Below are 9611 nucleotides of genomic sequence, written 5' to 3'. Positions count from 1 at the left end.
GATGGTCTATGAGGACATTGGCGTATCTCAAAAAACATGGCCGCCATCGGCCAATGAAGTTTGAGCACCTATTAGACCAGGTTAACGGAGGCCGATCGGAACGAAACTCAATGGGCATGTTCAACTCATGGTCCTAGAGGTCTGTAAGAATTTTGAAAGAAATCGGCCACAAGTTGGCGCTAACGAGTTTTACGCCTCGGTAATCACATGGTGTTTCATAAAATGCATATCATTTGATAGATCTCCTCATGCTGAACAACTTTGCCTCAAGAACCAATTCTGTCAATCAAATCGTTCATTAATTATTCGCAAATATGTGAAAAACCTACTTTTGCGAACTAGTCCTAGGTTTTTCACCCAATTGGAATGAAACCAGTGTAGGACAATTCTATGGACTCTCTAGATCAATAATTATCAAAAAAAGTTGAACTTTGTCCTTTGGGTTGCTATAACTGGGTCATTTAGAAAATGGGTGTGGCAAAATGTACTCAAAAGCCTATAAATCCTAAACGAAAACTCGGAACTTCACGAAAATAAGTGAGCATATGCCAAATATTGTTCTAAATAAGCATGACAAATTTTGTGGAGATTGGGCAACAGGTATAGAAGTTATAACAGTTAAAAAGATGAAAAATGACAATATTCCTATGTTTATAAACGAAATCTCAACCAATCCAGCCAGCACCGGGCTCATTCGAACCGTCTAGATGAAGTCTGTCCACATTATGAATTTCAGGCATTTTCATTGAATTGTCGCCGAGATATTAGCCAAAAACCAGCGGGCGCGTTTTAAAATGGCGGCCGCCAATGACGTCACATCCCGGTACATTTTTGCTTCTAACTCAGGAACCGAAAGTCCCCGCGAGCTCAAACTCGGATGGCAAGGTCCCCTCCGGGCCCTTGAGCGGCCACATCCGTCGCGGGCCTCGGGGACGCCCCCCCGCGGATCGCTAGTTCGCGGGACCCCCGACTTTAAACGGCCGTAACTCCCGAGCCCTACCTCCTAGGACCTTGGGGAAGGGCTCGTTGGAAAGGCCCTTTCCCCGACTAGATTCGATTCGAGTTTGGTGCAATTTGGCCTGAGCGTTCTTGAGATATAAGCACAAAAAGATACGCATTAGACCAGGCGTAACTCCCGACCCCCAACACTCACTGTCCCCGCGATGGTCTCGTTCCACAGGGCCTGTTGAGCACTATCTACCCTCTGAGTTTCAGAATTTTTCGATGTCCTGTTCCCGAGATATAAGCGAAAAACCAAATTCCCATTTATCATTCATTCATTATTCTGTTGTCAGAAAGACAAGACTTGCACTAAGATTTTCTTACCTATCATGTATTTCAAATATCTACAACAATGTGTGTGTAAACATGTTTAATGCAGTCATGGAAAATGTACAAAACCAAAACCAGACCATGAAAGTAGGCTAATGACTGGTCCTTTGCTGCCACCTGCTGGTTAAAGTTGTCATATTGTTCTATAATCCATATTTAGACTTGATAAAATCACTATTAATGATTACAATCACATTTTGTCAAAATGCATCACTTAATTTCGGTTGAAGTATTAATGACAATTTTGCCACATTATGTGAACCTTTAAGGAGACTTGGAGTAAACATTTTGTTACCCATCATTTATTTTGCCAATCAAATTGTTCATTCAAGAATATTTTAAAAACCTACTTTTGCATACTAATCAGGTTTTTTGCTCAATCTGAATAAAACCAATGCAGTACAATTCTCTGGACTCTGTTGTTTAATAATGATCAAAAAAAGTTGAACTTTTGCATTAGTGGATATAAAAGGGTCATTTCAAAATGTGGCCTTCACCAAGTGTCCCTGAAAGCCATATATCTCTCCAAGGAATGCTCAGATCTTTCTGAAAATAAGCAAGGACGTGTGACATGACTCTAAACAAGCAATTTCATGGAGATCGGGACAATAGCTAACTTTAACAGTTAAAAATGTGTTGAATGACAATGTTCATATGTTTTGTATGTCCTGAAATTGTCATTTGCCACCAGATGGCAGTAGAAGGCCACTAATATAGTTCAAGATTTCAAGGTTTTTCCAATCTCTTTTAAACTATATAAATCCTTATTATATCATTACAAATCACATTTTGTCAAGGTTTACCTCTTCATTTGTTCATCTGACATATGTTTTTTTGCAATAATACAACATTACAATTACATTGAGACCTGAAAATGATGATTTTTAAAGGGAAAACCTGGAATAAGCATTTTCTTACCTCATTATTGATTTCAAATATCCATATCTGCAACAAAATGTGTTTGTAAGCACGTTTAATTAATGTAGTGAACATGGAAATATACTTGAAACACAAAACAGATACTGTTTTGACACAGAATGAAAGTGAACCTAATAAGTGGTGTGTGTGTGTGTATGAGTAAGCATGCGTATTATTGTTTAAGCCTTTTCTTTCTCTGTGTTTGGTTTAGCATATATCATAGCTGTTCGTCTGTGATTTAAGTGGTGACATGCTTGCTAAATAAAACTTAAATATCTTTCAAACTTTAAAATATCTTTTTATGCATATCTGCTTAAAGGTCTTAAATGCTTGAACCCCGGTAAATGCTGCTTGCAGCTTTAATTATTATTATTATTATTATTATTATTATTCTTTTTCTTCTGCCGTAAAACGCATCGTGCAGCCCAAACCGTAAGGCCTAAAGACTTGAAACTTTGTCAAATGATTGTCAACCTCTCCTCGATTTTTGTACTAAGTATGACCCAAATCGGCCAATAGGTGGCGCTACAGCGATCAAATGTGCAAAATGGCTCATAACTCCTAAACCGTTTGTCGCAGATTAAAAAAATTACATATTTGGAATCCTTGGATCAAGGCGGTGAAAAGCATAGAAAAAAAGATTCGCGCTGCGAGGTCCCGTTTTCCCGCCATTTTGAATTTTGTCCAAAACCTACTTTTGCGAACTAGTCCTAGGTTTTTCGCCCGATGGGAACCAAACCAGTGCAGAAATATTCTCTGGAGTGTGAATATCAATAATTATCAAAAAAAAGTTGAAATTTTGATTCATGGTCACGAAGGGGCGCCAAAACGTACGTTAAGGGCGGAGCCACTTTTACTAAAATGGCTATAACTCGAGAACGAAATGAGATATTTGCACCAATCTCGGTACACATGTGTATGGGCTCATTCTTTGGTCACGATAAAAAAATCTCGTCGATTGGGCATTAGGTGGCGCTATAACTTGAAAAAAACATAAACACGTCTGTAACTAAGCAACCGTTAGTCCAATCGACTTGAAATTTGGCATGCAGTGTCTTGGTCCAAGGGGGCATGATGGTCTATGAGGACATTGGCGTATCTCAAAAAACATGGCCGCCATCGGCCAATGAAGTTTGAGCACCTATTAGACCAGGTTAACGGAGGCCGATCGGAACGAAACTCAATGGGCATGTTCAACTCATGGTCCTAGAGGTCTGTAAGAATTTTGAAAGAAATCGGCCACAAGTTGGCGCTAACGAGTTTTACGCCTCGGTAATCACATGGTGTTTCATAAAATGCATATCATTTGATAGATCTCCTCATGCTGAACAACTTTGCCTCAAGAACCAATTCTGTCAATCAAATCGTTCATTAATTATTCGCAAATATGTGAAAAACCTACTTTTGCGAACTAGTCCTAGGTTTTTCACCCGATTGGAATGAAACCAGTGTAGGACAATTCTATGGACTCTCTAGATCAATAATTATCAAAAAAAGTTGAACTTTGTCCTTTGGGTTGCTATAACTGGTCATTTAGAAAATGGGTGTGGCAAAATGTACTCAAAAGCCTATAAATCCTAAACGAAAACTCGGAACTTCACGAAAATAAGTGAGCATATGCCAAATATTGTTCTAAATAAGCATGACAAATTTTGTGCAGATTGGGCAACAGGTATAGAAGTTATAACAGTTACAATTATGAAAAATGACAATATTCCTATGTTTATAATCGAAATATCAACCAATCCAGCCAGCACTGAGCTCATTCGAACCGTCTAGATGACATCTGTCCACACTATGAATTTCAGGCATTTTCATTGAATTTTCGCCGAGATATTAGCCAAAAACCAGCGGGCGCGATTTAAAATGGCGGCCGCCAATGACGTCACATCCCGCTACATTTTTGCTTCTAACTCAGGAACCGAAAGTCCCCGCGAGCTCAAACTCGGATGGCAAGGTCCCCTCCCGGCCCTTGAGCGGCCACATCCGTCGCGGGCCTCGGGGACGCCCCCCCGCGGATCGCTAGTTCGCGGCACCCCCGAATTTAAACGGCCGTAACTCCCGAGCCCTACCTCCTAGGACCTTGGGGAAGGGCTCGTTGGAAAGGCCCTTTCCCCAACTAGATTCGATTCAAGTTTGGTGCGATTTGGTCTAGGCGTTCTTGAGATATAAGCACAAAAAGATACGCATTAGACCAGGCGTAACTCCCGACCCCCAACACTCACTGTCCCGGCGATGGTCTCGTTCCACAGGGCCCGTTGAGCTCTATCTACCCTCTGAGTTTCAGAATTTTTCGATGTCCTGTTCCTGAGATATAAGCGATAAACCAAATTCCTATTCATCATTCATTCATTCATTATTTTGGTGTGAAAAAGACAAGACTTGCACTAAGATTTTCTTACCTATCATGTAATTTCAAATATCTACAACAAAACATTTTGCGTGGCAAAATGTACTCAAGAGCTTATAATTCCTAAATTAAAACTCAGAACTTCACGAAATTAAGTGAGCACACGCAGCATATGCCTCTAAAGAAGCATGCCAATTTTTATGGAGATCGACCAATAGGTGGCGCTATAACTGTAAAAGCTTTAAAATCCATATATTTTCAATGGTAAATTGCCTGTTTTGGCTGAAAATGGTCAATACCTTCTATGATTTAGGTGTTTACATGCTTGCTAAATAAAACTTAAATATCTTTTAAACTTTAAAGTATCTTTTTATGCATATCTGCTTAAAGGTCTTAAATGCTTGAACCCCGGTAAATGCTGCTTGCAGCTTTAATTATTATTATTAGGGGTTCAAGCACGTAGTGCTGAAACCCTATTGTTATTGTGCTGATTAGGGGTTCAAGCACGTAGTGCTGAAACCCTATTGTTATTGTGCTGATTTTTATTATTATTATTCTTTTTCTTCTGCCGTAAAACGCATCGTGCAGCCCAAACCGTAAGGCCTAGAGACTTGAAACTTTGTCAGATGATAGTACAAAAATCGAGGAGAGGTTGACAAAGTATGACCCAAATCGGCCAATAGGTGGCGCTACAGCGATCAAATGCGCAAAATGGCTCATAACTCCTAAACCGTTTGTCGTAGATTAAAAGAATTACATATTTGGAATCCTTGCGTCAAGGCGGTGACAAGCGTAGAAGATCAGATTTGCTCTCCGAGGTCCCGTTTTCCCGCCATTTTGAATTTTGTCCAAAACCTACTTTTCGAACTAGTCCTAGGTTTTTTGCCCGATCGGAACCAAACCAGTGCAGAAATGTTCTCTGGAGTGTGAATATCAATAATTATCAAAAAAAAGTTGAAATTTTGATTCACGGTCACGAAGGGGCGCCAAAACGTTCGTTAAGGGCGGAGCCACTTTTACTAAAATGGCTATAACTCGAGAACGAAATGAGATATTTGCACCAAACTCAGTACACATGTGTATGGGCTCATTCTTTGGTCACGATAAAAAAATCTCGTCGATTGGGCATTAGGTGGCGCTATAACTTGAAAAAAACATAAACACGTCTGTAACTAAGCAACCGTTAGTCCAATCGACTTGAAATTTGGCATGCAGTGTCTTGGTCCAAGGGGGCATGATGGTCTATGAGGACATTGGCGTATCTCAAAAAACATGGCCGCCATCGGCCAATGAAGTTTGAGCACCTATTAGACCAGGTTAACGGAGGCCGATCGGAACGAAACTCAATGGGCATGTTCAACTCATGGTCCTAGAGGTCTGTAAGAATTTTGAAAGAAATCGGCCACAAGTTGGCGCTAACGAGTTTTACGCCTCGGTAATCACATGGTGTTTCATAAAATGCATATCATTTGATAGATCTCCTCATGCTGAACAACTTTGCCTCAAGAACCAATTCTGTCAATCAAATCGTTCATTAATTATTCGCAAATATGTGAAAAACCTACTTTTGCGAACTAGTCCTAGGTTTTTCACCCGATTGGAATGAAACCAGTGTAGGACAATTCTATGGACTCTCTAGATCAATAATTATCAAAAAAAGTTGAACTTTGTCCTTTGGGTTGCTATAACTGGGTCATTTAGAAAATGGGTGTGGCAAAATGTACTCAAAAGCCTATAAATCCTAAACGAAAACTCGGAACTTCACGAAAATAAGTGAGCATATGCCAAATATTGTTCTAAATAAGCATGACAAATTTTGTGGAGATTGGGCAACAGGTATAGAAGTTATAACAGTTAAAAAGATGAAAAATGACAATATTCCTATGTTTATAAACGAAATCTCAACCAATCCAGCCAGCACCGGGCTCATTCGAACCGTCTAGATGAAGTCTGTCCACATTATGAATTTCAGGCATTTTCATTGAATTGTCGCCGAGATATTAGCCAAAAACCAGCGGGCGCGTTTTAAAATGGCGGCCGCCAATGACGTCACATCCCGGTACATTTTTGCTTCTAACTCAGGAACCGAAAGTCCCCGCGAGCTCAAACTCGGATGGCAAGGTCCCCTCCGGGCCCTTGAGCGGCCACATCCGTCGCGGGCCTCGGGGACGCCCCCCCGGATCGCTAGTTCGCGGGACCCCCGACTTTAAACGGCCGTAACTCCCGAGCCCTACCTCCTAGGACCTTGGGGAAGGGCTCGTTGGAAAGGCCCTTTCCCCGACTAGATTCGATTCGAGTTTGGTGCAATTTGGCCTGAGCGTTCTTGAGATATAAGCACAAAAAGATACGCATTAGACCAGGCGTAACTCCCGACCCCCAACACTCACTGTCCCCGCGATGGTCTCGTTCCACAGGGCCTGTTGAGCACTATCTACCCTCTGAGTTTCAGAATTTTTCGATGTCCTGTTCCCGAGATATAAGCGAAAAACCAAATTCCCATTTATCATTCATTCATTATTCTGTTGTCAGAAAGACAAGACTTGCACTAAGATTTTCTTACCTATCATGTATTTCAAATATCTACAACAATGTGTGTGTAAACATGTTTAATGCAGTCATGGAAAATGTACAAAACCAAAACCAGACCATGAAAGTAGGCTAATGACTGGTCCTTTGCTGCCACCTGCTGGTTAAAGTTGTCATATTGTTCTATAATCCATATTTAGACTTGATAAAATCACTATTAATGATTACAATCACATTTTGTCAAAATGCATCACTTAATTTCGGTTGAAGTATTAATGACAATTTTGCCACATTATGTGAAACTTTAAGGAGACTTGGAGTAAACATTTTGTTACCCATCATTTATTTTGCCAATCAAATTGTTCATTCAAGAATATTTTAAAAACCTACTTTTGCATACTAATCAGGTTTTTTGCTCAATCTGAATAAAACCAATGCAGTACAATTCTCTGGACTCTGTTGTTTAATAATGATCAAAAAAAGTTGAACTTTTGCATTAGTGGATATAAAAGGGTCATTTCAAAATGTGGCCTTCACCAAGTGTCCCTGAAAGCCATATATCTCTCCAAGGAATGCTCAGATCTTTCTGAAAATAAGCAAGGACGTGTGACATGACTCTAAACAAGCAATTTCATGGAGATCGGGACAATAGCTAACTTTAACAGTTAAAAATGTGTTGAATGACAATGTTCATATGTTTTGTATGTCCTGAAATTGTCATTTGCCACCAGATGGCAGTAGAAGGCCACTAATATAGTTCAAGATTTCAAGGTTTTTCCAATCTCTTTTAAACTATATAAATCCTTATTATATCATTACAAATCACATTTTGTCAAGGTTTACCTCTTCATTTGTTCATCTGACATATGTTTTTTTGCAATAATACAACATTACAATTACATTGAGACCTGAAAATGATGATTTTTAAAGGGAAAACCTGGAATAAGCATTTTCTTACCTCATTATTGATTTCAAATATCCATATCTGCAACAAAATGTGTTTGTAAGCACGTTTAATTAATGTAGTGAACATGGAAATATACTTGAAACACAAAACAGATACTGTTTTGACACAGAATGAAAGTGAACCTAATAAGTGGTGTGTGTGTGTGTATGAGTAAGCATGCGTATTATTGTTTAAGCCTTTTCTTTCTCTGTGTTTGGTTTAGCATATATCATAGCTGTTCGTCTGTGATTTAAGTGGTGACATGCTTGCTAAATAAAACTTAAATATCTTTCAAACTTTAAAATATCTTTTTATGCATATCTGCTTAAAGGTCTTAAATGCTTGAACCCCGGTAAATGCTGCTTGCAGCTTTAATTAGGGGTTCAAGCACGTAGTGCTGAAACCCTATTGTTATTGTGCTGATTTTTATTATTATTATTCTTTTTCTTCTGCCGTAAAACGCATCGTGCAGCCCAAACCGTAAGGCCTAGAGACTTGAAACTTTGTCAGATGATAGTACAAAAATCGAGGAGAGGTTGACAAAGTATGACCCAAATCGGCCAATAGGTGGCGCTACAGCGATCAAATGCGCAAAATGGCTCATAACTCCTAAACCGTTTGTCGTAGATTAAAAGAATTACATATTTGGAATCCTTGCGTCAAGGCGGTGACAAGCGTAGAAGATCAGATTTGCTCTCCGAGGTCCCGTTTTCCCGCCATTTTGAATTTTGTCCAAAACCTACTTTTCGAACTAGTCCTAGGTTTTTTGCCCGATCGGAACCAAACCAGTGCAGAAATGTTCTCTGGAGTGTGAATATCAATAATTATCAAAAAAAGTTGAAATTTTGATTCACGGTCACGAAGGGGCGCCAAAACGTACGTTAAGGGCGGAGCCACTTTTACTAAAATGGCTATAACTCGAGAACGAAATGAGATATTTGCACCAATCTCAGTACACATGTGTATGGGCTCATTCTTTGGTCACGATAAAAAAATCTCGTCGATTGGGCATTAGGTGGCGCTATAACTTGAAAAAAACATAAACACGTCTGTAACTAAGCAACCGTTAGTCCAATCGACTTGAAATTTGGCATGCAGTGTCTTGGTCCAAGGGGGCATGATGGTCTATGAGGACATTGGCGTATCTCAAAAAACATGGCCGCCATCGGCCAATGAAGTTTGAGCACCTATTAGACCAGGTTAACGGAGGCCGATCGGAACGAAACTCAATGGGCATGTTCAACTCATGGTCCTAGAGGTCTGTAAGAATTTTGAAAGAAATCGGCCACAAGTTGGCGCTAACGAGTTTTACGCCTCGGTAATCACATGGTGTTTCATAAAATGCATATCATTTGATAGATCTCCTCATGCTGAACAACTTTGCCTCAAGAACCAATTCTGTCAATCAAATCGTTCATTAATTATTCGCAAATATGTGAAAAACCTACTTTTGCGAACTAGTCCTAGGTTTTTCACCCGATTGGAATGAAACCAGTGTAGGACAATTCTATGGACTCTCTAGATCAATAATTATCAAAA

This window comes from Chanodichthys erythropterus, chromosome 15 (assembly GCF_024489055.1).
Source record: "Chanodichthys erythropterus isolate Z2021 chromosome 15, ASM2448905v1, whole genome shotgun sequence".
Classification (NCBI taxonomy): domain Eukaryota; kingdom Metazoa; phylum Chordata; class Actinopteri; order Cypriniformes; family Xenocyprididae; genus Chanodichthys; species Chanodichthys erythropterus.
The sequence above is the reverse complement of the archived record's forward strand: the minus strand, read 5'-3'. Positions refer to the sequence as shown.